Source organism: Oncorhynchus gorbuscha, linkage group LG02 (assembly GCF_021184085.1).
Source record: "Oncorhynchus gorbuscha isolate QuinsamMale2020 ecotype Even-year linkage group LG02, OgorEven_v1.0, whole genome shotgun sequence".
NCBI lineage: Eukaryota > Metazoa > Chordata > Actinopteri > Salmoniformes > Salmonidae > Oncorhynchus > Oncorhynchus gorbuscha.
In genome coordinates this window covers 29,594,949-29,621,175 of record NC_060174.1, presented here as the reverse complement: position 1 = coordinate 29,621,175, position 26,227 = coordinate 29,594,949, and the positions used below count along the sequence as shown (strand labels likewise).

Genomic DNA, 26,227 nt, shown 5'->3' with positions numbered 1-26,227 from the left:
TCATTTATGAGGTTCTGCAGGACTTGTTTGTGGCTCAGCGGCAATTGGTGAGTTTGTTTTGTGTGTGAGTTGTGTGTGTTTGTGTGTTTGATTAGTATGACTGATCACCACCCTCCCCCACCTCAGAACCGTCATATGAGGGAGCAGACCAGAAGAAATGGCCGTTCATTTTTATTTTTTTAAACGTTTTAAATAGGTTTTGTGAATCTGTGCCCAGCTCCCTCAGCTAAAAGTAGTAGACCATGACTGCCCCCTGGATGATGTAAAAGTTCTGACTAATATAAAACACACATATGCCACCATACTATACTGTATATGCCGAACCATTCTACCAGTCTACACAGTACCTACATGACCTGCATTAGTTCTTGTTTCTCCTATTCTCTTATTCTCCTCCACAGTATGCTCATGTCTTTTGGAGGAACAGCTATCCGTCAAGCAACCTCAGTGAAAAGTAAGAACCAGGCTTGTCATAAGTATAATTAAGATTTATTGTAACAGACTATTTAGTTGGAAAGCTGGGAGTCTGGGATGAAACTAGGAAGATTAACATTGTAGGTTTGATGATTGGCTGCAGCAGTCTGCTCCATAAAAATTGCCTCGACCTGTGATGGCAGTAGCTACAATCTTCTGCCACTGTGATTAGCTTAGAAAAAGGTTTCACCCAGAGTTCACAGTTGAAAGGTCAGAGGTCGTGTCTGAACCATTGCATTATCCAGTTAGGAGTGAGCTCTATCAAAAGAGGGTCAGAAGGGCAGTAATATGAAAATAATGGAGCAGTCACAACAAAGAGGGAGATATTGTCTAGAGCCATATGGTTCTGGATTGCTCTGCTCAAATCCCCCTAGTGCAATGTACTCATAAGTGCATTTTAAATCCGATTTAGAATCAGTCAAAATTTGTGTCGGTGTGCTACATGAAAAAAATTACGCTAATCTTTTTAACCCCTTGTCTGCTGAAAAACATGTTCAAAAAAAGCACTTATGTTTTACTGTGCATATGTTTTTGTGTTTGTATGTGTTTGTGTGTCATTGATGCAGTTTGGGACCCTAGAGGTGCTGTCCCTCAGTATGTCTTAGGAGTTCCCCTCCTTGTGACAATGCTGTGTCATGGTGCTGAAGGTTAAAGGACTCCATTGAAGGGGAGGGGTGTGTGTGGGGGGGGGGGGTTACTACTCTACCCCCAACAAAAGATAATCAGCAGTGCGGTGCTCTGCCTGTCCAATAAAAAGGTCTGTGGCTAACTGGAGCATGGCCGGGTTACTTTCAGACCACTGAGTCTCACTGGGGGGACGGGGATGGAGGGGTTGTGTACAATCATTACACAACCCCTCCCCCTCCGTTGTCTCTCTCTCCCTGTTTTGACGCTACCTGCGCTCTCTTTCACTACCATCTCTCTCCTTGTATTTTTATTTTGCTCTCTCTTGCTCCCTCTCTCTCCGTCTCTTTCTTGCTCCCTCCCTCTCTCTTCCATTGTTTAGATTCGGTGTTAAAGGCATCCATCTGATTCCTCTTCCATCCATATTTTCTGTCGCTTTGCTCTCTGCTTTTTTTCTTTGTCCTCTTTTCCTCTCCCTTTCTTCATCAACGCTCTCTCACCCACCATCCTTCTCTCTCTCCCATTCTATCTCACATCCCTTCTTAGTGTGATAACGCCACATTATAGTTAGTTGTCCTGTTTTTCCATGCATTCTATCACACACCCGGGGCCTGTGTAGGTTGGTACCATTCCCTCTCTGTCTCTCTCTGCAGGTCTCCTGGATGTAGACACGGAGCAGCAGGCGAGAGAGAGCATTTATTATCAGCAGGAAGTAGGAGGGGAGGTCTCAGGGGTAGGGGGGAGTGGGTGGGTGGGCGTTGTCGTCGACAACGTTATTGTCAGTCACAGTGGCAGGCCAGCTGAAACCTGAAGGCCCCTCCCACACAGGGAGGGAGGCGGATGCTGCCGCTGCTCTTGCTGCTGCCGCGGCTCTTAGCGACAGTGATCCCCGGCGCCCTGAGCCTGCACCTCCTCAGCCCCCTATGGACCTGCCCATCGAAGGCCACACACTGAGGCACTACACCCGCTCCAGGCCCAGACCTAACCGCCGGAACAGCAAGCCGCCCAGCAAGCCCCAGGTAAGAGGCAACACGACGATCACAGACCAAGGAGGATGGGGATGGAGGGAAGAAAGGGAGGGAGGCACAGCGAGAGGAAGAGAGGGGGGATGCATGGAGAGGATAATTGTAGCAACAGAGCTGCTTTCTGAGAGAGGAATAGATGAGAAGGGATGGAGAGAAATAGAGATGAGGGGAGAAAAAAATCAGAGCAGAGCAGAGCAGAGAGAATGTTGGAGGTAGAGCAGAGAATGTTGGAGGTAGAGCGAGAGAATGTTGGAGGTAGAGCGAGAGAATGTTGGAGGTAGAGCGAGAGAATGTTGGAGGTAGAGCAGAGAGAGTGTTGGAGGTAGAGCAGAGAGAGTGTTGGAGGTAGAGCAGAGAGAATGTTGGAGGTAGAGCGAGAGAATGTTGGAGGTAGAGCGAGAGAATGTTGGAGGTAGAGCGAGAGAATGTTGGAGGTAGAGCAGAGAGAGTGTTGGAGGTAGAGCGAGAGAGTGTTGGAGGTATAGCGAGAGAATGTTGGAGGTAGAGCGGAGAGAATGTTGGAGGTAGAGCGGAGAGAATGTTGGAGGTAGAGCGGAGAGAATGTTGGAGGTAGAGCGGAGAGAATGTTGGAGGTAGAGCGGAGAGAATGTTGGAGGTAGAGCAGAGAGAATGTTGGAGGTAGAGCAGAGAGAATGTTGGAGGTAGAGCGAGAGAAAGTGAGGGAGAGGGAATAGAGGAGGGAAGCAGTGTTCTGATGGTGGTTCTCAGGTTATTGCAGCCACAGCAGCAGAGGCAGTGTCAGTGGCTTGCAGCGCTAGACATTCTCTCTCATCTCCAGCCTCTTTCCCTCTCTCTGTCTATCTGATTCTATTTCACCGTCTCGTCAGTGCTGCTGCTTTAGCTGTTGATGTGTTGAGGAGCCATTTCTGTGTGTTTTTTCCATATTTTCCCCTGCATTAACGATGGTCCCTGTGGTTCTCAGTAGTTGGGGTGGGAGCTGTCAGAACAGGGCAATGTCTTTCCATGCTGATTCTGGACGGCTCTGTTCTGCTCTGTGTGACTGCCGTATCATTTTTATTATTCATGTTTTTACATCAAGGTGGGCTCACCGGCTCTCCGCCCCTCCCCCCCTCCATGACCACTCTCCCGTCAATGCCTTTAGGACAATCACTCTTTTACGGTGGAATATTGTTTAGGATTGTCAATGGGAACTGGCCATGTGTCTGTGTTTGAATGTATGTATTCATTGTCGTGTTTGATTAAAATGTCCCACAAGTAGCAGCGGATGCTCCGTGCTGATTGGTGGCAGTCTAGTGGTGTGTGTGTGTGTGTGTGTGTGTGTGTGTGTGTGTGTGTGTGTGTGTGTGTGTGTGTGTGTGTGTGTGTGTGTGTGTGTGTGTGTGTGTGTGTGTGTGTGTGTGTGTGTGTGTGTGTGTGTGTGTGTGCGGGTGTGGGTGTGGTGTGTGGGTGTGGGTGTGGGTGTGGTTGTGTATGTGTTTTCCCCTGACACTGTCTGTTCTGCCAACTGATCAGACAGCTATCTCTCTGTTATGTGTGAAAAACAATGCTGCAGCCATCTTATAAGCAGAACTAGTTCAATATAAATGGCTGATATAAGGTGTTCTTTGTAACATTATATGTGTCTGTCTGTGTGTGTGTCTGTTTGCCTCCTGCCGTTGTCATTAGTGGTGCTACACTGGTGTTGTAGCGTGATTCATTCTTGTTATTGCAGGTAACACTGTACAATTGGGTTAATACCACATTAACCAGGTGTCTGTACCCACTGTGTTGTATTTACTGGCACACAGTGCCACCACATTGTTATATAGACTGTATTCAAGGTGCCCCCAATTGTGTATTTCTATATTTCCTGTGCTCTTGTCCCTGGTTACCTGTGTGTCTGTAACGCAATTGAAACAGCATATCCATTGCTGTTGTCCATGGTTACCTGTGCTCCTATATAGTAATTGTTAGTGTGTTAAACCCTGTGTTTTCATCTGGGTCTCTGGGGTCAGTGTACATTCAGGCAGGACGGGCGACCAGCTCTGATCAGAGAGGACGACTCCACAGAGATAGCTTCGGCAGGATGAGAGGCAGAAAGAACCGCTTTACCCATCTATGGAATGGAAGAAGTGTGTTATGAGGCAGAATTCTTTCTTTTTTTGTGTTTGCTTTTATTAATTTTTTTGCATGTGTATCGCAAGCAGGTTTATGTTATGTGAATGTTTCTAATGTGTGATAATGTAGGTAGTTGGCCTGGTGAAATATGGGGCAGTTGTTGGAGGGCTGCTGGCTGTGTTGACGGTGGAAAAGGAAGGGTCTACAGGGTCTACTGTCACACTGCTGTAACACTCACTGTGATTGGTGGTGGTGGCACTGCACATTCTGCTGGGTCCGTAGCATTTGATTTTATTACATCTGTAGAGAAATGTAAGGTCATCTGCATTTGATTTTTTATAACGGCATAGCTACCTCCCCCTAAAACATCTTGCCTCCATGTTGCAGAGGCTACTAACTGATGTCGTCATCTGAGGTTTAATAAAAAGCTGGAGCTGGAGCACACCCAGATAAAATGATTTAGTGGAGAGGTGCTGACAAACAGGAAATAAACTGGAAGCTATATAAATAAAGAGTCATTGAGGTTTGGTCATAAACCATTCGCTTGCCATCACTCAGTGCTATGTTAAAGCCAAAACACAGCCAGTCTAGTGGTATATGAGGAATTGGACAGAGCCTGGCAGTTGAATTCTGCAAATGGTGGGAACTCCTACTGAATGATTCCCTGGGAATGTGTGGGAGATGATTCTTTGAAATCCAAGACCTCATATTATCAGACAGGACATGTCAGACCATATGTCAGAGATTTGTCTTCCATTTTCTGCTCTCCTTTTTATACGGTTAATTGACTATTATTAACTGGGTGTTTTGAGCCCTGAATGCTGATTGGCTGACAGCCATGGTATATCAGACCACATACCACAGGTATAACAAAACATGTATTTGTACTGCTCTAATTACATTGGTAACCAGTTTATAATAGCAATAAGGCACCTCAGGGATTTGTGATATATGGCCAATGCACGACGCAGCTAAGGGCTGGCCATATACCACACCCCCTCTGACCTTATTGCTTAATTATAGAATTAGTGCGAGACATTATTGGATGACCAGAGCCCTATACCTACATAGACATGAACTGTAGTTGCGAAAAGTCCACCTATTGATGTTCTATTTACCACAATAGACAATGCACTGCAAAGACAGTAAAGTCCTGCCCCCTTCTTCATTAGGGAGAAACCAATAGACACCCCCCTTCTACCTACCAGTCTATCAGTAAAAAAGTGTTGCTGTACTAGATGTATAGACAGGGTATATGTATGATAGGGTTAGTGTGTGTTGTTAGTCATCAGTGGAAACACCATCCTTGTGTCTTATGGCACATATTTTTCTCTTCCTGAAGATGGAGTGGAGTGATGGGGATCGGTGCTCTCTGATTGGCTGAGAAGTGCTAAATGATTTATAATCCGTTTGTCATGCAGCATGGAGCTCCATTTGTATACGGTTGCTATAGCTCTGTTCTGCAGGGTGTAGGTTCTCCTGATCACTGTAACCACTGTGCCTTAGACTCCTCTCCCACAGTCTGTTCAACAGCAGCTACACTCACAGACTGGTTAAATACAGAACAACGTCTCAAACACTAACCTACCGTGTGTGTGTGTGTGTGTGTTTGTGTGTGCATGCGTGCGCGCGAGAGACACTGAGAAAACAGTCCTTGCCCTGTCACCCTGTCTCTTCCCACTGTTGAAAATTGTCAGCCAATACTACAGGTCAAAATGTTGTGGACTGCCTGTTTGTATCTGAGTAAGTGACAGACAGCCAGGAAAAGAGTTAGTGTGAACTGCCATTCCCACCAGCCTGCTTAATAACAGTGAATAATTCAGAATTTTAAATGATCATATTTTGATCCAAACTAAACAGCTACTCTTCAGACTGGAACAGAGCGAGAGGAGAAAGTGGTGGTGGGGAAAGGGTGTGTCTAAGAGGTCCAGTCACATGGTGGGGAAAGGGTGTGTCTAAGAGGTCCAGTCACATGGTGGGGAAAGGGTGTGTCTAGAGGTCCAGTCACATGGTGGGGAAAGGGTGTCTCAGTCCAGTCACATGGTGGGTCCAGTCACATGGTGGGGAAAGGGTGTGTCTCAGAGGTCCAGTCACATGGTGGGGAAAGGGTGTGTCTAAGAGGTCCAGTCACATGGTGGGGAAAGGGTGTGTCTAAGAGGTCCAGTCACATGGTGGGGAAAGGGTGTGTCTAAGAGGTCCAGTCACATGGTGGGGAAAGGGTGTGTCTCAGAGGTCCAGTCACATGGTGGGGAAAGGGTGTGTCTCAGAGGTCCAGTCACATGGTGGGGAAAGGGTGTGTCTCCAGTCACATGGTGGGGAAAGGTCCAGTCACATGGTGGGGAAAGGGTGTGTCTCAGAGGTCCAGTCACATGGTGGGGAAATGGGTGTGTCTCAGAGGTCCAGTCACATGGTGGGGAAGGTCCAGTCACATGGTGGGGAAAGGGTGTGTCTCAGAGGTCCAGTCACATGGTGGGGAAAGGGTGTGTCTAGAGGTCCAGTCACATGGTGGGGAAAGGGTGTGTCTAATAGGTCCAGTCACATGGTGGGGAAAGGGTGTGTCACATGGTGGGGAAAGGGTGTGTCTAAGAGGTCCAGTCACATGGTGGGGAAAGGGTGTGTCTAAGAGGTCCAGTCACATGGTGGGGGATCAGGGCTGAGGGGTTGTGTTCTCTCCAGGTACCTGAAGCACAGATGTGCCTGCACACACTGCTTCTGCCACAGCCACACAGTGTTCTATAGAATAGAGAGGATGATCTATTGTGTGATTGCGTGGGTGTATTTGTCTGTGTTTGTTCATAAACATATATTTCTTATCTATTGCATATCTGTTGTCAAACATATGAATCACTATGTGTACGGTGAGTGTGAGAGTGTACTCAGCCTACACTGATCAGTCACACAATGGTTTTACCATAAGCATTCTTCAAGCCACTTATCTTATTGGTTATGCGATGCTGGCTTGGCCAATAAGCAAACATTTATTTTTTGGCCACGCAGATGAACCACAGTGCCTTCACTTTTGCATATACTGAGTTGCAATTATCTTTTGTTTGTGTTTTTGTACACGTGTGTGTGTGTGTGTGCAGGAGCAAGCAGCTGAGCGTGAAGAGAATGAAGCCAATGAGACCATGGGCAGGGTGGATGAGGGAGTAGAGGAGTTCTTCACTAAGAAGATCATCCCTGATGACCCACTGTAAGTATCCGTATACCTCCAACAGAATACACCTTTGCATACTGACACGTACAGAATAGATATACTGCATGCACCCACACTAAACAAACCCACTCATACTAGCTTTCTACACCTACACCCTCTGCACATGCATGTTCACACACTCCCGTGTAGACAAACATCGCTACACACACCATGCATACATACTGTAGCAACAGAAAGATAACAGAATGTATTAGACTAATGTTTGTCTACTGTGGTTAAAAACACTGTATCCCAAATACACAGCATCTCACTGATCCCAGCACTAGATAGAGTATGAACACTGAACAAGCACCACCACTGAATGGAGACTCAGTAGTGTTGTTGCTGTTTTGTGCCTCACCTCACTTGCAGAAAAGCGCAGAGGGAGGAGGTCCCTTACAAAGCACAACCCACAGCGTCGACCTCCACCACCCCTGCCCCTCCCAGCACGTCTGCCCTGGCCCCACCCTCCTCTACCACCTCTATCACCTCCTCTTCCTCCTCCTCCATCATAACAACCTCCAACACTACTACCACAACCACCACCCCTTCCACTGCCCCCTCCAAAAACATCAAGAAGAAGTTTGGGGACTTCTTCGCCTTCAAGAAAGTCCGTGCTGGCCGGGGGGCAAAGGGTGAGGGTGGGCCGGAGGGCAAGGTCAAAAAGACCTCCATCGCAGATCTAATCAGGCCGCTCAGGGAGGCAAAAGAGAGGGAGAGAGAGAAAGAGCGGGAGAGAGAGAAAGAGCGGGAGAGAGAGAAGGGGAAGTTAGAAGAAGAGAGTGGTGCTAAGGCGACCGGTGTTAATGATTCTGATGCCACCAAAACAGTAAGAGCAGCAGAGGACAACACCATGGCCCCCACCGCACCCTCTGATGTCCCCAGCATCCCCACAACCCTGCCCACCAGTGCCCCCGTCCAGGAGGAGGTGTCATCTGTGTCCCCCAGCGCTCTGACCCCAAGCCCCATCCTCAGCCCTGTCGGCGGGTTCCTGGCGGAGAGGGAGAAGAGCCGGACCCTGGAAAAGAGCAAGACACCAGATGGAGAGAGGAGGCTGAAGGCCACACGGCGCTCGCTCAGGGAGGGCAAGTCCCAGTCCCTCATCCTGCTGACAGGCCTGGAGGATGGAGCTGCCGCACACGGAAAGGTAGGTACCACTCTGCACTAGTGATCAGAAAACACATGGAGTGAGTTCTAAAGAAAATGCACATCATTTCTAAAAATGCTTTTGGTCATCCACTTTCAGAAACACGCATCTGAATGCACATCCAGCTTTGAACAGCGTCTCCACGTCATGCTCCACCGCATGGGGGTGGCCAAGACACCTCCTGCAGACACAAACAACAGCCAGGTGTGTGTGTGTGTGTGTGTATTGATGGTTGTGGACCACCCTTTCTGTTCTCTTCCTCCCTATTTCCTCTATTGATGTTATTACAGCACCTTTGTGACATTCATGTAATGTGCAATGGCAGTGAATATCTCAGTATAGTACCTAATCCTGAGACTGTGATATTGCAGCTTATCCACTGCAGCGCCTTATTAGTCCAGGTAGGAGCACATGGGAGGATAACGCATGAAGAACATTCTCTTATATCTTCCTTTAGAACAAAGAAGAGGAGCTGAGGAAAACCAACTCCGAAGGTAAGCCACTCCGCACACCTCAGCTGTGTGTCTGGGACTCCTTGTGTGACTCATCACACTGTATGTACAAATCCCCTGCTGCTGACGGGAGCTTGACAGCATCTCACGTTTGCTGTAGATGTGTAGTCTTTGTCAACTTAGAGTCGGGTGGTTGTGTTACATGTAGATATCTCCTCTTAGAACTGTAGAATTGTAGACTGTCAAGTAAAAGTGTTGCTGTAGCACGAGGGTGCGATTTGACGGTAGATGCTTGTCAAATGTAAACTGCTGTTGTTGGCCTCTTGTGTACCCTTTGAAAAGAAGAAGGAATCTAGATCAATTTGATAGTAATGTAGAAACTGTGCTTATTTCTGGTAAAGGCCAGTATGAAGCTCAGTGAGGTAAAGGCCTTCAGAGAAATCAATCTTGCATGTATAAATAAATAAAGTGTTCAGCTAGCACATTTGGTTCCTTGGAAGTTGTGGGAATGTACGTTTTTGGTTTCCTATTGGTTCTCGTAACGAAGCCATACATTTCCTGACTGGTTAAACAGAATGTTTTTTTAAACGTTCTGAGAACGGAACTGAAAATTTCACTTGTTCTGGGAATGTATATTTTTAGATTGCAGGGAGGTTCTCAGAATGTTTTACTATGGTTCCCTGAAAGTTTTCCTGTGAGATTTTATTAACGGTTATTTTGAGGTTTTTGAATAACTTTAAAAACTTTTACTGAATGTTTCAATAAGACATTTAATAACACTGCTAGCTGAGGTTAACTCTTTAGAACTCCATGCACAGATAGGAGACATGGAAATTAATTTGCTTAGACATGAACATTTATTTTTTATTGTGACACAGCATCAGTGAGATGAACCTATGATCTTCTGTTTTCTATCCATGGAATTAGTCCACAGCACCACCAGGATGGAGCTTGTGTGCCATGTTTGAACTCGTTCAGTTTAGTCTATTCAAACAGACCCAATTTCAAAGGAAACAAGCACTCATTAAGGTCAAGTGTGGCCAATTAGTGGGCATAGCCGATACACCTGAACACACTTAAAAAGATAAAGGATAGAGAGAGTTTTGTTGACGCTGAGAACGGAATGTATATGTTTTTCAATAACATGCTTATAACGTTCTTTGAACGTTACTAATGTTTTCTTGTGGTTTTCTGGAAAGTTTTCTTAATGTTCGAAAAACATGACTTTAAATAGAACCATGAGGAAACGTTATGCTGAAGTACTGAAATTCCCAAAGAAGAATGTTCACAATGGGCTCAGACATCAATTCAACATCTATTCCACGTTGGTTCAACATATTTAATTGAAATGACATGGAATCAACATTGATTCAACCAGTTTGTGCCCAGTGGGTTGTTTCTAAATGTTCTCTGAACTATTTGAAAACATTCCCAATGTCAAACCAGTTGGAGAACATTCCTAGAACATTACCAAAAATGTTTGATACTTTTAGGAAACGTTCTGTTAAACCAATTAAATACCAAGAAAATAACATTATTTTGTCAAGTTCTTTATCTGTGCTGAGAATGTTCCAAAGCCAAGCAACTATCCTGCACCATTTCCAGAATGTTGTGGGAAGGTTGTATGCAAAATAACCATAGGGTTCTCATAACGTTATGTGCTAGCTGGGTGGTGACTGGCGTTGACCCTGAGGTTAGAGGAGGCCAGAGACGTTCATGGGAAGTCCAAGCAACGCAGACCGGCTAGCCTGGGCGTCATTACTGCCCTTTGTCACTCAGTGCTGGAGGTCAGGGATCAGTTCACACATTCACTCAGAGGGGAACGCAGCACTATCAGCCAATGGCTTGTGTTCTATAGATAACAGTGAAAGCTCCCTTAGCTGTTTTTTGTGTGGATTTCTTGTTTATTTTGTGTGTCAGACTGTTTCAAGTATGGAGGGGCTCATAATATGTGTAGGTGAACCTCCCATTTTGCTGTAATTCTCTACTCTTTCTCAGGTGCAATTCTTGACAAAAAACCTGAACCACCACCCACGTCCATGAAGCCTCGCACTATGTCCACATCAGCTTCAGGTACTTCTGACACTTAAAGCTGGTGAATGGATGTCCATGTAATATATCCATCTATACTCTAAGCCAGGGGGGGCAAAGTACGGCCGAGGCCTTCAATCCGGCCCGTGAGACAAAAAATAAATAAAATACAAATAAATGTTTTATTTGTATTTTATTTTATTCCTTTTTTCTCCCCAATTGCATGGTATCCTATTGGTAGTTACAGTCTTGTCCCATCGCTACAACTCCCGTACGGACTCAGGCGAAGGTCGAGAAACACGACCCAGCCAAGCCGCACTGCTTCTTGACATAATTCCCACTTAATCCGGAAGCCAGCCGCACCAATGTGTCGGAGGAAACAACGTGCACCTGGCGACCGTGTCAAAGTGCATGCGCCCGGCCTGCCACAGGAGTCGCTAGAGCGCGATGGGACAAGTAAATCTCGGCCTGCCAAACCCCTTCCTAACCCGGACGATGCTGGGCCAATTGTGTGCCGCCTCATAAGTCTCCCAGTCACGGCCAGCTGTGACACAGCCTGGGATCGAACCCGAGTCTGTAGTGACACCTCAAGCACTCAAGCCTTAGACCGCTGCGTCACTTGGGAGGCCCCCGCAAATTGATTTCAACAAACAATTGTCCCCCAAAAAATGCGTCCCTCCGTTGAATTCCAAAATCCCAATGTGGCCCTCGAGCCAAAAACTTTTCCCACCCCTGCTCCAAGCCTTTATGTAAATATAATGTTGAAGTAATGACTTCAGTGCAACCTCCCTTCTCCCCTCAGACACCAGGCGGCCAATCAGAGCAGACAAGCCCCTCCTCCCAGAACGTCCCATCGGCCCCCTCCCTCCTAAACCCACAGTGGCAGCCAAACCCCCTCTCCCAGCCCCCCAGCAGCACCCTGCTGCCACTAGGACATCCCCAGGGGTCCCCTGGAAGCCCAACACAGCCACGGAGACCCAGACCCAGCCAGCAGAACCAGAGCCCTCCCAGAGCCAGACCCAGACCCAGCAGAGTGAGCCGCCCAGTCCTTCCTCCCACAAGGAGACTCCCCCTGCCCCATCGCCACACAGGGGCCCCAGCTCTCTGGAGAGCAGGGAGCGCACTGAGAGAGCACAATCAGTCACAGAAGGTATACATACAGTGCATTTGGAAAGTATTCAGACCCCTTTACTTTTTCCACATTTTGTTATGTTGAAGACTTATTCTAAAATTGACTAAATCGTTTCCCCCCCTCATAAATCTACACACAATAGCCCACAATGACAAAGCAAAAACAACAGGTTATACATTGCATTTTGCACATGTATTTATTCTAAATAAATGTATTTATTCTAAATTTAAAAAAAGATATCACATTTACGTAAGTATTCAGACCATTTACTCAGTACGTTGTTGAAAAAACCTATGGCAGCGATTACAGCCTTCAGTCTTCTTGGGTACAAGCTTGGCACACCTGTATTTGGGGAGTTTCTCCCATTCTTCTCTGCATATCCTCTCAAGCTCTGTCAGCGTGGATGGGAAGTGTTGCTCGACAGTTATTTTCAGGTCTCTCCAGAGATGTTCGATCAGGTTCAAGTCCGGGGTCTCGCTGGGGCCACTCAAGCACATTCAGAGACTTGTCCCGAAGTCACTCCTGCGTTGTCATGTGCCTTTTATTGAGAAGGGGCTTCCGTCTGTCCACACTACCATAAAGGCCTGATTGGTGAAGTGCTGCAGAGATGGTTGTCTTTCTGGAAGGTTATCTTGTCTCCACAGAACCTAATGGTCACTCTGACAGAGTAACCATGGGATGCACATGAGCTCAATTTTGAGTCTCATAGCAAAGGGTCTGAATGCTTATGTAAATAAGCATTTTGTTATTATGGGGTATTATGTGTAGATTAATGAGGGATTTAAAAAAACGATTTTAGAATAACGCATAACATAACAAAATGTAGAAAAAGAAGGGGTCTGACTACTTTCCAAATGCACTGTACATACAGTATCACTCACCTCTCTTCTTTCCAGGTCTGACCACACTTTTTCATTTGTGAAAAAATACTTGACTAACTATAATGTTTTTTCTGTCTGTGCAGAAAAATACTAGGCTAGTTTTATGTTCTGTATCTGTTCCCTTTATCTCTCCCACTCTCTCTGATGCTTTATCTCTCCCACTCTCTCTGATGCTTTATCTCTCCCACTCTCTCTGATGCTTTATCTCTCCCACTCTCTCTGATGCTTTATCTCTCCCACTCTCTCTGATGCTTTATCTCTCCCACTCTCTCTGATGCTTTATCTCTCCCACTCTCTCTGATGCTTTATCTCTCCCACTCTCTCTGATGCTTTATCTCTCCCACTCTCTCTGATGCTTTATCTCTCCCACTCTCTCTGATGCTTTATCTCTCCCACTCTCTCTGATGCTTTATCTCTCCCACTCTCTCTGATGCTTTATCTCTCCCACTCTCTCTGATGCTTTATCTCTCCCACTCTCTCTGATGCTTTATCTCTCCCACTCTCTCTGATGCTTTATCTCTCCCACTCTCTCTGATGCTTTATCTCTCCCACTCTCTCTGATGCTTTATCTCTCCCACTCTCTCTGATGCTTTATCTCTCCCACTCTCTCTGATGCTTTATCTCTCCCATTCTCTCTGATGCTTTATCTCTCCCACTCTCTCTGATGCTTTATCTCTCCCACTCTCTCTGATGCTTTATCTCTCCCACTCTCTCTGATGCTTTATCTCTCCCACTCTCTCTGATGCTTTATCTCTCCCACTCTCTCTGATGCTTTATCTCTCCCACTCTCTCTGATGCTTTATCTCTCCCACTCTCTCTGATGCTTTATCTCTCCCACTCTCTCTGATGCTTTATCTCTCCCACTCTCTCTGATGCTTTATCTCTCCCACTCTCTCTGATGCTTTATCTCTCCCACTCTCTCTGATGCTTTATCTCTCCCACTCTCTCTGATGCTTTATCTCTCCCACTCTCTCTGATGCTTTATCTCTCCCACTCTCTCTGATGCTTTATCTCTCCCACTCTCTCTGATGCTTTATCTCTCCCACTCTCTCTGATGCTTTATCTCTCCCACTCTCTCTGATGCTTTATCTCTCCCACTCTCTCTGATGCTTTATCTCTCCCACTCTCTCTGATGCTTTATCTCTCCCACTCTCTCTGATGCTTTATCTCTCCCACTCTCTCTGATGCTTTATCTCTCCCACTCTCTCTGATGCTTTATCTCTCCCACTCTCTGATGCTTTATCTCTCCCACTCTCTCTGATGCTTTATCTCTCCCACTCTCTCTGATGCTTTATCTCTCCCACTCTCTCTGATGCTTTATCTCTCCCACTCTCTCTGATGCTTTATCTCTCCCACTCTCTCTGATGCTTTATCTCTCCCACTCTCTCTGATGCTTTATCTCTCCCACTCTCTCTGATGCTTTGTCTCTCCCACTCTCTCTGATGCTTTATCTCTCCCACTCTCTCTGATGCTTTATCTCTCCCACTCTCTCTGATGCTTTATCTATCTCTCCCACTCTCTCTGATGCTTTATCTCTCCCACTCTCTCTCTCTGATGCTGATGCTTTATCTCTCCCACTCTCTCTGATGCTTTATCTCTCCCACTCTCTCTGATGCTTTATCTCTCCCACTCTCTCTGATGCTTTATCTCTCCCACTCTCTCTGATGCTTTATCTCTCCCACTCTCTCTGATGCTTTGTCTCTCCCACTCTCTCTGATGCTTTATCTCTCCCACTCTCTCTGATGCTTTATCTCTCCCACTCTCTCTGATGCTTTGTCTCTCCCACTCTCTCTGATGCTTTATCTCTCCCACTCTCTCTGATGCTTTATCTCTCCCACTCTCTCTGATGCTTTATCTCTCCCACTCTCTCTGATGCTTTATCTCTCCCCACTCTCTCTGATGCTTTATCTCTCCCACTCTCTCTGATGCTTTATCTCTCCCACTCTCTCTGATGCTTTATCTCTCCCACTCTCTCTGATGCTTTATCTCTCCCACTCTCTCTGATGCTTTGATCTTTATCCCACTCTCTCTGATGCTTTATCTCTCCCACTCTCTCTGATGCTTTATCTCTCCCACTCTCTCTGATGCTTTATCTCTCCCACTCTCTCTGATGCTTTATCTCTCCCACTCTCTCTGATGCTTTATCTCTCCCTCTCTCTCTGATGCTTTATCTCCCACTCCCATTCTCTCTGATGCTTTGTCTCTCCCACTCTCTCTGATGCTTTATCTCTCCCACTCTCTCTGATGCTTTATCTCTCCCACTCTCTCTGATGCTTTATCTCTCCCACTCTCTCTGATGCTTTATCTCTCCCACTCTCTCTGATGCTTTATCTCTCCCACTCTCTCTGATGCTTTATCTCTCCCACTCTCTCTGATGCTTTGTCTCTCCCACTCTCTCTGATGCTTTGTCTCTCCCACTCTCTCTGATGCTTTATCTCTCCCACTCTCTCTGATGCTTTATCTCTCCCACTCTCTCTGATGCTTTATCTCTCCCACTCTCTCTGATGCTTTATCTCTCCCACTCTCTCTGATGCTTTATCTCTCCCACTCTCTCTGATGCTTTATCTCTCCCACTCTCTCTGATGCTTTATCTCTCCCACTCTCTCTGATGCTTTATCTCTCCCACTCTCTCTGATGCTTTATCTCTCCCCACTCTCTCTGATGCTTTATCTCTCCCACTCTCTCTGATGCTTTATCTCTCCCACTCTCTCTGATGCTTTATCTCTCCCACTCTCTCTGATCTCTCCCACTCTCTCTGATCTCTCCCACTCTCTCTGATGCTTTATCTCTCCCACTCTCTCTGATGCTTTATCTCTCCCACTCTCTCTGATGCTTTATCTCTCCCACTCTCTCTGATGCTTTATCTCTCCCACTCTCTCTGATGCTTTATCTCTCCCACTCTCCCACTCTCTGATGCTTTATCTCTCCCACTCTCTCTGATGCTTTATATCTCTCCCATCTTTATCTCTCCCACTCTCCCACTCTCTCTGATGCTTTATCTCTCCCACTCTCTCTGATGCTTTATCTCTCCCACTCTCTCTGATGCTTTATCTCTCCCACTCTCTCTGATGCTTTATCTCTCCCACTCTCTCTGATGCTTTATCTCTCCCTCTCTGATGCTCTCTCTGATGCTTTATCTCTCCCACTCTCTCTGATGCTTTATCTCTCCCACTCTCTCTGATGCTTTATCTCTCCCACTCTCTCTGATGCTTTGTCTCTCCCTTTGTCTCTCTCTGATGCTTTATCTCTCCCACTCTCTCTGATGCTTTATCTCTCCCACTCTCTCTGATGCTTTATCTCTCCCACTCTCTCTGATGCTTTATCTCTCCCACTCTCTCTGATGCTTTATCTCTCCCACTCTCTCTGATGCTTTGTCTCTCCCACTCTCTCTGATGCTTTATCTCTCCCACTCTCTCTGATGCTTTATCTCTCCCACTCTCTCTGATGCTTTATCTCTCCCACTCTCTCTGATGCTTTATCTCTCCCACTCTCTCTGATGCTTTATCTCTCCCACTCTCTCTGATGCTTTATCTCTCCCACTCTCTCTGATGCTTTATCTCTCCCACTCTCTCTGATGCTTTATCTCTCCCACTCTCTCTGATGCTTTGTCTCTCCCACTCTCTCTGATGCTTTATCTCTCCCACTCTCTCTGATGCTTTATCTCTCCCACTCTCTCTGATGCTTTATCTCTCCCACTCTCTCTGATGCTTTATCTCTCCCACTCTCTCTGATGCTTTATCTCTCCCACTCTCTCTGATGCTTTATCTCTCCCACTCTCTCTGATGCTTTATCTCTCCCACTCTCTCTGATGCTTTATCTCTCCCACTCTCTCTGATGCTTTGTCTCTCCCACTCTCTCTGATGCTTTATCTCTCCCACTCTCTCTGATGCTTTGTCTCTCCCACTCTCTCTGATGCTTTATCTCTCCCACTCTCTCTGATGCTTTATCTCTCCCACTCTCTCTGATGCTTTATCTCTCCCACTCTCTCTGATGCTTTGTCTCTCCCACTCTCTCTGATGCTTTATCTCTCCCACTCTCTCTGATGCTTTATCTCTCCCACTCTCTCTGATGCTTTGTCTTTCATTATAAGCTTACTATGAAATAATGCAATCACAGTGACTGCTCAGAGCATAATAATTACTTTGGTATCTCTCTTTGTTTTCATATACTGTAACATATTTTGCGCATGGCAGCACCTAATGCACTCTGTATTAGAAAGATTATTTTACATAATCAAAGTGAGCTGATATCACTCGTGGGAGTCCATTTGCCAGATGTCGGACTGTATTGGTTTTGACTCAAGAGTGCACTAGCTGAATGACTGAATGACATTAATGTACAGTTTATTGCACAGTCCACCAGCAATATGTAGGACCCTGATGTTATTTGGGTCCACATTATAGCAGAGGATGGCATCCAAACATGTGTCGGGTATGCCTGCTCTGGTCTTTTTGGACATGTCACTGTGACTTCAGTGTCAAGCCTAAATCCAGCGCGAGTTGTGTGTTGGTGTCACTGTGTGTGTAACTGTGTATCTAACTCCTGTGTGTCTTGGTCATCCCCTAGAGAGCCTTCCTAAACCCCAGTCCCGCATGAAGCTCTCTCCCCAGCGGAGAGCTGTGTCCGTCTACGAGGACTCGCTCCTCCAGGAACATGCCGCTCAGCTGGACCCCGAAGGTGAGCTCGTCAGCAGAGAGAGAGAGATAACACCTCCTGCTGTATACCACTGGTTACTGCAGATGATCAAAGCCATATAAAAAGACTATACTGTGTGTGTATACTGTACTGTATATGGCTCTAGAAATGATGTTACCCAGTCATGTCAGTGTTTTCTCTGTTTTCTAGTGTTTTATAGTTTTTCAGAGAACAGGTTAACTACGGACTTTTAGCATGCCTATAGAGAAGGGCACTCAACTTGTATTCATTTAAAAAAAAATGTATTTCACCTTTATTTAACCAGGTAGGCTAGTTGAGAACAAGTTCTCATTTGCAACTGCGACCTGGCCAAGATAAAGCATAGCAGTGAGAACAGACAACACAGAGTTACACATGGAGTAAACAATTAACAAGTCAATAACACAATAGGAAAAAAAAGTGGAGTCTATAAACATTGTGTGCAAAAGGCATGAGGTAGGCGAATAATTACAATTTTGCAGATTAACACTGGAGAGATAAATGATCAGATGGTCATGTACAGGTAGAGATATTGGTGTGCAAAAGGCATGAGGTAGGCGAATAATTACAATTTTGCAGATTAACACTGGACTCATTGACTCAGATGACTGATGATTGGTAAAAAAGAAGAAGCATAATAAGATGATAGTTGGAGCCGTATTGTTAGATTTCAGTGCAGCCTTTGATGTTATTTAACACAAGTTGTTATTGAAGAAACGCACTATGGCTTTACATCACATACCACCACATGTTTGTTCTTCAATGGAAGCTTCTCAAACATGAGATGTGTGCAGTGCGGCGTCCCTCTGGGCAGTTGCCTTTGGCCGTTACTCTTCTCTATTTTTTGTTTTACAAATGATTTGCCACTGGTCTTACACAAAGCTATAATGACTATGTATGCAGATGATTCCACACTACAGGACCGTAAGTCAGTGAGCTCACTGAAATTCTAAATGAGGAGTTGCAGTCAGTATCAGAATGGATGATAAATAATAAACTGGTGTTGAATACATATAAATACATTTTGTTTAAAGCATTCTATAAAACATCAACTGGAGTTGTGCATAAAGGGGGTGACCATTGAGCAAGTTGAGGAAGATAGACTCCTGGGTGTAACACTGGGTGGTCAATTATCATGGTCAAGTCATATTGACAAAGTCAGGGGTCTCTTCACAGTCCCAAGTCCAAAAATAATTCATGGCAAGGCACAGTATTATACGGAGCCATGATGGCATGGAACTCCCTTCCATCCCAAATTACTTAAGCAAACAGCAAAATGACCTTATAAAAATGATTTAAACAACATCTCATGGAACAGCAGGGAGTGTGAGGGGACACACACAAACAAACACACATCATGTCTTAGTTTAGTTTAGTTTATTTTATTTTTACAGGGACAGTGCACATTAATCAACGTTTCAGTAAAAGTGCCGGTTTTAGCCAGCCGGCTAATTTTCAACCGCAGTCCCTGGGCAGGTTATTAAAAACAATTACAATATAGACAATAGCACCATAGAACAAGCAAGACATAGCAACATAGGACAAGCAAGACATAGCATACAGACAGAGCAACATAGAACAAAAAGCAGCAATATTGTTTGGATAATATTTTGTTGTTTTGTTTGTATGTCGTTGTTTTTCACATTTGTGTGACTGTCCTTGTCTATCAGTGTTTTTTTAGTTGTCATGTTCTGTGTGTTTTGTGGAACCCAGGAAGAGTAGCTGCTGCTACAGAAAAAGCTAATGGGGATCCAAATAAATAAATAGTCTATCATCCTTTCCACCTTCCCCTATGGTAGCACTTCACTAAAAACATATATCACTGCGTCACTGTGTACAAATACATCGAAAAGCCTAAATGTGTTCATTGATGCCCTGTTACATTAGGTATTTGAGGCAGGTTGTTAATCTTTACTCCTCCTCCCTCCCATCAGAGCTGAAGGCAGTGTTGCCATGGTTGCAGAGGTCACCAGTCCAGAAACGTACCAACCTGGGGGAGCTCCCTACCTGTAGTGAGGTCCAGCTAGAGGGAGAGGAGGGTGAGTATGGGGGCAGGGGTGCAGGGTGTAAGGTGCAGGCATCGGCGGGGGAAATAAGGCAAATAAGAACAGTTGCTGACTGAACATATGGTTTGAAAGGTAGATTGAGTCAAGATATTTTGAAGATGAGTGTATGGTTGTAAAATGGATGCACTTCTTGAGGCACTGTGCCACATTTACTAATGTTTAGTTTGGGGCCTATGAGCCTTGGCTTAATGGGCATATGCCAACTTCCTCCTCCTCCCTCTGCTTTGTCCACCTCTATTTGTCTGTAAAAATAATAATAACTCACCCACCAGGCCATCAGCACCACATGCACTTTAGAGACATTTACCATCCTATTACATCTCATATCAGCTTCAATTACAGGGCTGGAGGAGGATTGGATATCAGGTCCCCTATGGTACAATTAATGTGAAAGATTTATTAAAGCCATGCTTCATCATTATGCCCACAACCCTCATGCAGCCCTCAGTCAATATCTACATCACAGCATGCTATACAGTGCCAGATATTAAAGTCTAGAATTACCTTGTTTTGGATGAAACAGAAATGATTACTTGAATAATACTAATCTAATCAAGAAACAATTGCTTTTCTTTTCTTTCAAACTTTGTTAGGTTTATCTTTCTGCCTGTAAAAAGGCAGGTTCCATCTTGTTCTGTGTTGTCTTTGTGATTAAAAATCTCATCTCTGCTTCGTTTAATCATCCAAACAGCAGGTGAAGCAGGGAAAAAGAGGACTGGAGAGGGTGATGGGGCGGGCAGCCGGCCGGTAACAGAGGACAAGCCAGGGCCAAACCCAGTGGGGGCCAGTCAGGTAGAGGGAAAGAGCACAGCAGAGAAGAGGGGTGAGACGGTCTCACAGCAGCACACAGCGCAGGCAGAAACATCAGACCAAAGAACTGAACCCCCTTTAATGGTGAAACACATGGACTGACCTGGCAAGAGTCTATTTTCTATCATGTCTACCTTCGCCTTGCACGCCAGATTATGTAAAAAATAAACAAATTATGAACAAATGTTTTAAAGAGCGTAAATCCATACCTATACTTGTTAATAATTATTAAAAAGTTGATTCTGAAGTGTCATCAAGAGCACTGTCATCACTGCTGGTATGCATGACTGTTGGTAGGGGGAACTAGAGCAACATGACTGTTGGTAGGGGGAACTAGAGCAACATGACTGTTGGTAGGGGGAACTGAGCAACATGACTGTTGGTAGGGGGAACTAGAGCAACATGACTGTTGGTAGGGGGAACTAGAGCAACATGACTGTTGGTAGGGGAACTAGAGCAACATGACTGTTGGTAGGGGGAACTAGAGCAACATGACTGTTGGTAGGGGGAACTAGAGCAACACGACTGTTGGTAGGGGGAACTAGAGCAACACGACTGTTGGTAGGGGGAACTAGAGCAACACGACTGTTGGTAGGGGGAACTAGAGCAACACGACTGTTGGTAGGGGGAACTAGAGCAACACGACTGTTGGTAGGGGAACTAGAGCAACACGACTGTTGGTAGGGGGAACTAGAGCAACACGACTGTTGGTAGGGGGAACTAGAGCAACACGACTGTTGGTAGGGGAGAACTAGAGCAACATGACTGTTGGTAGGGGGAACTAGAGCAACACGACTGTTGGTAGGGGGAACTACTACACGACTGTTGGACACGACTGTTGGTAGGGGGAACAACACGACTGTTGGTAGGGGAACTAGAGCAACACGACTGTTGGTAGGGGGAACTAGAGCAACACGACTGTTGGTAGGGGGAACTAGAGCTGTTGGTAGGGGGAACTAGAGCAACATGACTGTTGGTAGGGGTAGGGGGAGCAACTAGAGCAACATGACTGTTGGTAGGGGAACTAGAGCAACATGAAGTTGGTAGGGGGAACTAGAGCAACACGACTGTTGGTAGGGGGAACTAGAGCAACACGACTGTTAGGTAGGGACTGTTGGTAGGGGAACTAGAGCAACACTGTTGGTAGGGGAACTAGAGCAACACGACTGTTGGTAGGGGGAACTAGAGCAACACGACTGTTGGTAGGGGAACTAGAGCAACACGGTTGGTAGGGGAACTAGAGCAACACGACTGTTGGTAGGGGAACTAGAGCAACACGACTGTTGGTAGGGGGAACTAGAGCAACACGACTGTTGGTAAAGGGGGAACTAGAGCAACATGACTATATGTTGGTAGGGGGAACTAGAGCAACACGACTGTTGGTAGGGGAACTAGAGCAACACGACTGTTGGTAGGGGGAACTAGAGCAACACGACTGTTGGTAGGGGAACAGAGCAACACGACTGTTGGTAATCACTAGAGCAACATAACTGTTGGTAGGGGAACTAGAGCAACACGACTGTTGTAGGGGGAACTAGGGGAACTAGAGGGGAACTAGACATGTCCTTGTCTATCTGTTTAGGGGAACTAGAGCAACACGACTGTTGGTAGGGGAACAGAGCAACACGACTGTTGGTAGGGGGAACTAGAGCAACACGGAACTAGAGCAACACGACTGTTGGTAGGGGAACTAGAGCAACACGACTGTTGGTACTAGAGCAACATGACTGTTGGTAGGGGAACTAAACATACTGTTGAGCAACACGACTGTTGGTAGGGGGAACTAGAGCAACACGACTGTTGGTAGGGGAACTAGAGCAACACGACTGTTGGTAGGGGAACTAGTGTTGGTAGGGGGAACTAGAGCAACACGACTGTTGGTAGGGGGAACTAGAGCAACACGACTGTTGGTAGGGGGAACTAGAGCAACACGACTGTTGGTAGGGAACTAGAGCAACACGACTGTTGGTAGGGGGAACTAGAGCAACACGACTGTTGGTAGGGGAACTAGAGCAACACGACTGTTGGTAGGGGGAACTAGAGCAACACACACTGTTGGTAAACTAGAGCAACACGACTGTTGGTAGGGGGAACTAGAGCAACATGACTGTTGGTAGGGGAACTAGAGCAACACGACTGTTGGTGGGGAACTAGAGCAACACGGTAGGGAACTGAGCAACACGACTGTTGGTAGGGGGAACTAGAGCAACACGACTGTTGGTAGGGGGAACTAGAGCAACACGACTGTTGGTAGGGGAACTAGAGCAACGACTGTTGGTAGGGGAACTAGCAACACGACTGTTGGTAGGGGGAACTAGAGCAACACGACTGTTGGTAGGGGGAACTAGAGCAACACGACTGTTGGTAGGGGGAACTAGAGCAACACGACTGTTGGTGGGGGAACTAGAGCAACACGACTGTTGGTAGGGGGAACTGGAGCAACAGACTGTTGGTAAAGGGGAACTACAACATGAAAACATGACTGTTGGTAGGGGAACTAGAGCAACACGACTGTTGGTAGGGGAACTAGAGCAACACGACTGTTGGTAGGGGGAACTAGAGCAACATGACTGTGTGTGGTAGGGGAACTAGAGCAACACGACTGTTGGTAGGGGGAACTAGAGCAACATGACTGTTGGTAGATGGAGCAACATGACTGTTGGTGGGGGAACTAGAGCAACAGACTGTTGGTAGGGGGAACTAGAGCAACATCTGTGTTGGTAGGGGGAACTAGAGCAACATGACTGTTGGTAGGGGAACTAGAGCAACATGACTGTTGGTAGGGGGAACTAGAGCAACACGACTGTTGGTAGGGGGAACTAGAGCAACACGACTGTTGGTAGGGGGAACTAGAGCAACACGACTGTTGGTAGGGGAACTAGAGCAACATGACTGTTGGTAGCTAGAGCAACATGACTGTTGGTAGGGGGAACTAGAGCAACATGACTGTTGGTAGGGGGAACTAGAGCAACACGACTGTTGGTAGGGGAAACATGACTGAGCAGAGCAACACGACTGTTGGTAGGGGAACTAGAGCAACATGACTGTTGGTAGGGGGAACTAGAGCAACATGACTGTTGGTAGGGGAACTAGAGCAACACGACTGTTGGTAGGTAGAGGGTTGGTAAACTAGAGCAACACACGACTGTTGGTAGGGGGAACTAGAGCAACATGACTGTTGGTAGGGGAACTAGAGCAACATCTGTTGGTAGGGGAGCAACACGACTGTTGGTAGGGGGAGCAGAGCAACACGACTGTTGGTAGGGGGAACTAGAGCAACACGACTGTTGGGGGAACTAGGGGGTAGGGGGAACTAGAGCAACACGACTGTTGGTAACTAGAGCAACATCGACTGTTGGTAGGGGGAACTAGAGCAACATGACTGTTGGTAGGGGAACTAGAGCAACACGACTGTTGGTAGGGGGAACTAGAGCAACACGACTGTTGGTAGGGGGAACTAGAGCAACATGACTGTTGGTAGGGGAACTAGAGCAACATGACTGTTGGTAGGGGGAACTAGAGCAACATGACTGTTGGTAGGGGGAACTAGAGCAACATGACTGTTGGTAGGGGGAACTAGAGCAACATGACTGTTGGTAGGGGGAACTAGAGCAACATGTTGGTAGGGGGAACTAGAGCAACACGACTGTTGGTAGGGGGAACTAGAGCAACACGACTGTTGGTAGGGGGAACTAGAGCAACACGACTGTTGGTAGGGGGAACTAGAGCAACATCTGTTGGTAGGGGGAGCAACTAGAGCAACACGACTGTTGGTAGGGGGAACTAGAGCACACGACTGTTGAGAGAGCAACACGACTGTTGGTAGGGGGAACTAGAGCAACACGACTGTTGTTGGTAAACTAGAGCAACATGACTGTTGGTGGGGGAACTAGAGCAACATGACTGTTGGTGGGGGAACTAGAGCAACATGACTGTTGGTAGGGGAACTAGAGCAACATGACTGTTGGTATGACTGTTGGTAAAACTAGAGCAACATGACTGTTGGTAGGGGGAACTAGAGCAACATGACTGTTGGTAGGGGGAACTAGAGCAACACGACTGTTGGTAGGGGAACTAGAGCAACACGACTGTTGGTAGGGGGAACTAGAGCAACACGACTGTTGGTAGGGGGAACTAGAGCAACACGACTGTTGGTAGGGAGCAACATGACTGTTGGTAGGGGGAACTAGAGCAACATGACTGTTGGTAGGGGGAACTAGAGCAACATGACTGTTGGTAGGGGAACTAGAGCAACATGACTGTTGGTAGGGGAACTAGAGCAACACGACTGTTGGTAGGGGGAACTAGAGCAACATGACTGTTGGTAGGGGGAACTAGAGCAACACGACTGTTGGTAGGGGGAACTAGAGCAACACGACTAATCAACATCTGTTGGTAGGGGAACTAGAGCAACACGACTGTTGGTAGGGGGAACTAGAGCAACACGACTGTTGGTAGAGGGAACTAGAGCAAATAACTGTTGGTAGGGGAACTAGAGCAACACGACTGTTGGTAATCACACTGTTGGGGGGGATCTAGAGCAACACGACTGTTGGTAGGGGGAACTAGAGCAACATGATTGTTGGTGGGGGAACTAGAGCAACATGATTGTTGGTGGGGGAACTAGAGCAACATGACTGTTGGTAGGGGAACTGGAGCAACATGACTGTTGGAGGGGGAACTAGAGCAACATGACTGTTGGAGCAGGAATAAAGCAACATGACTGTGTGTGTGTTGGTAGGGGAACTAGAGCAACATGACTGTTGGTAGGGGGAACTAGAGCAACATGACTGTTGGTAGGGGAACTAGAGCAACATGACTGTTGGAAAGGGGGAACTAGAGCAACATGACTGTTGGTAGGGAGAACTAGAGCAACATGACTATATATTAACAACCCTCACTTGATGTATGAAGCTACAAAATACTACACATAAAGTATTGACAAAACCTTGATTTAATCATTATTCAAATAAGCAGCAGTGTTTCGCCTGTGTAGTGTATGGAAAACATGTAATAGCCAGGAAGACCGATATTAGCTCACTTCTGTGATGTTTCATGATGATCATAAAGCACCAGGCTGTCTCAGGGTGCCTGCCAGGAATACATGGAGTACAGCCTAGACAGAGTGGCCCCCTCACCATGAGTGATCTGTGTGTAGTTTCTCCCTGGTAACACCACATTATTCCATCCGACCGCCACCGAGCCGTGCTGCTACTGGGACTTGGCTGGTGGAGGTAGTAAATGCACAGGAGTGCCATCTGTGTGTGTGTGTATATGGAGAGGCAGAGAGATGGAGCAGGAGATAAATAATCCATCTGTGTGTGTATATGGAGAGGCAGAGAGATGGAGCAGGAGATAAATAATCCATCTGTGTGTGTGTGTATATGGAGAGGCAGAGAGATGGAGCAGGAGATAAATAATCCATCTGTGTGTGTGTGTATATGGAGAGGCAGAGAGATGGAGCAGGAGATAAATAATCCATCTGTGTGTGTATGGAGGCAGAGAGATGGAGCAGGAGATAAATAATCCATCTGTGTGTATGAGAGGCAGAGAGATGGAGCAGGAGATAAATAATCCATCTGTGTGTATGAGAGGCAGAGAGATGGAGCAGGAGATAAATAATCCATCTGTGTGTG

The 26,227-nt window shown here is 46.4% G+C and overlaps 1 pseudogene; it reads left to right on the top strand.

Annotated features, from left to right (window-relative positions):
• The window catches only part of LOC123989870, a 41,770-nt pseudogene extending 20,926 nt beyond the window's left edge, over positions 1-20,844 (top strand).
• The last annotated feature ends 5,383 nt before the right edge of the window (positions 20,845-26,227 follow it).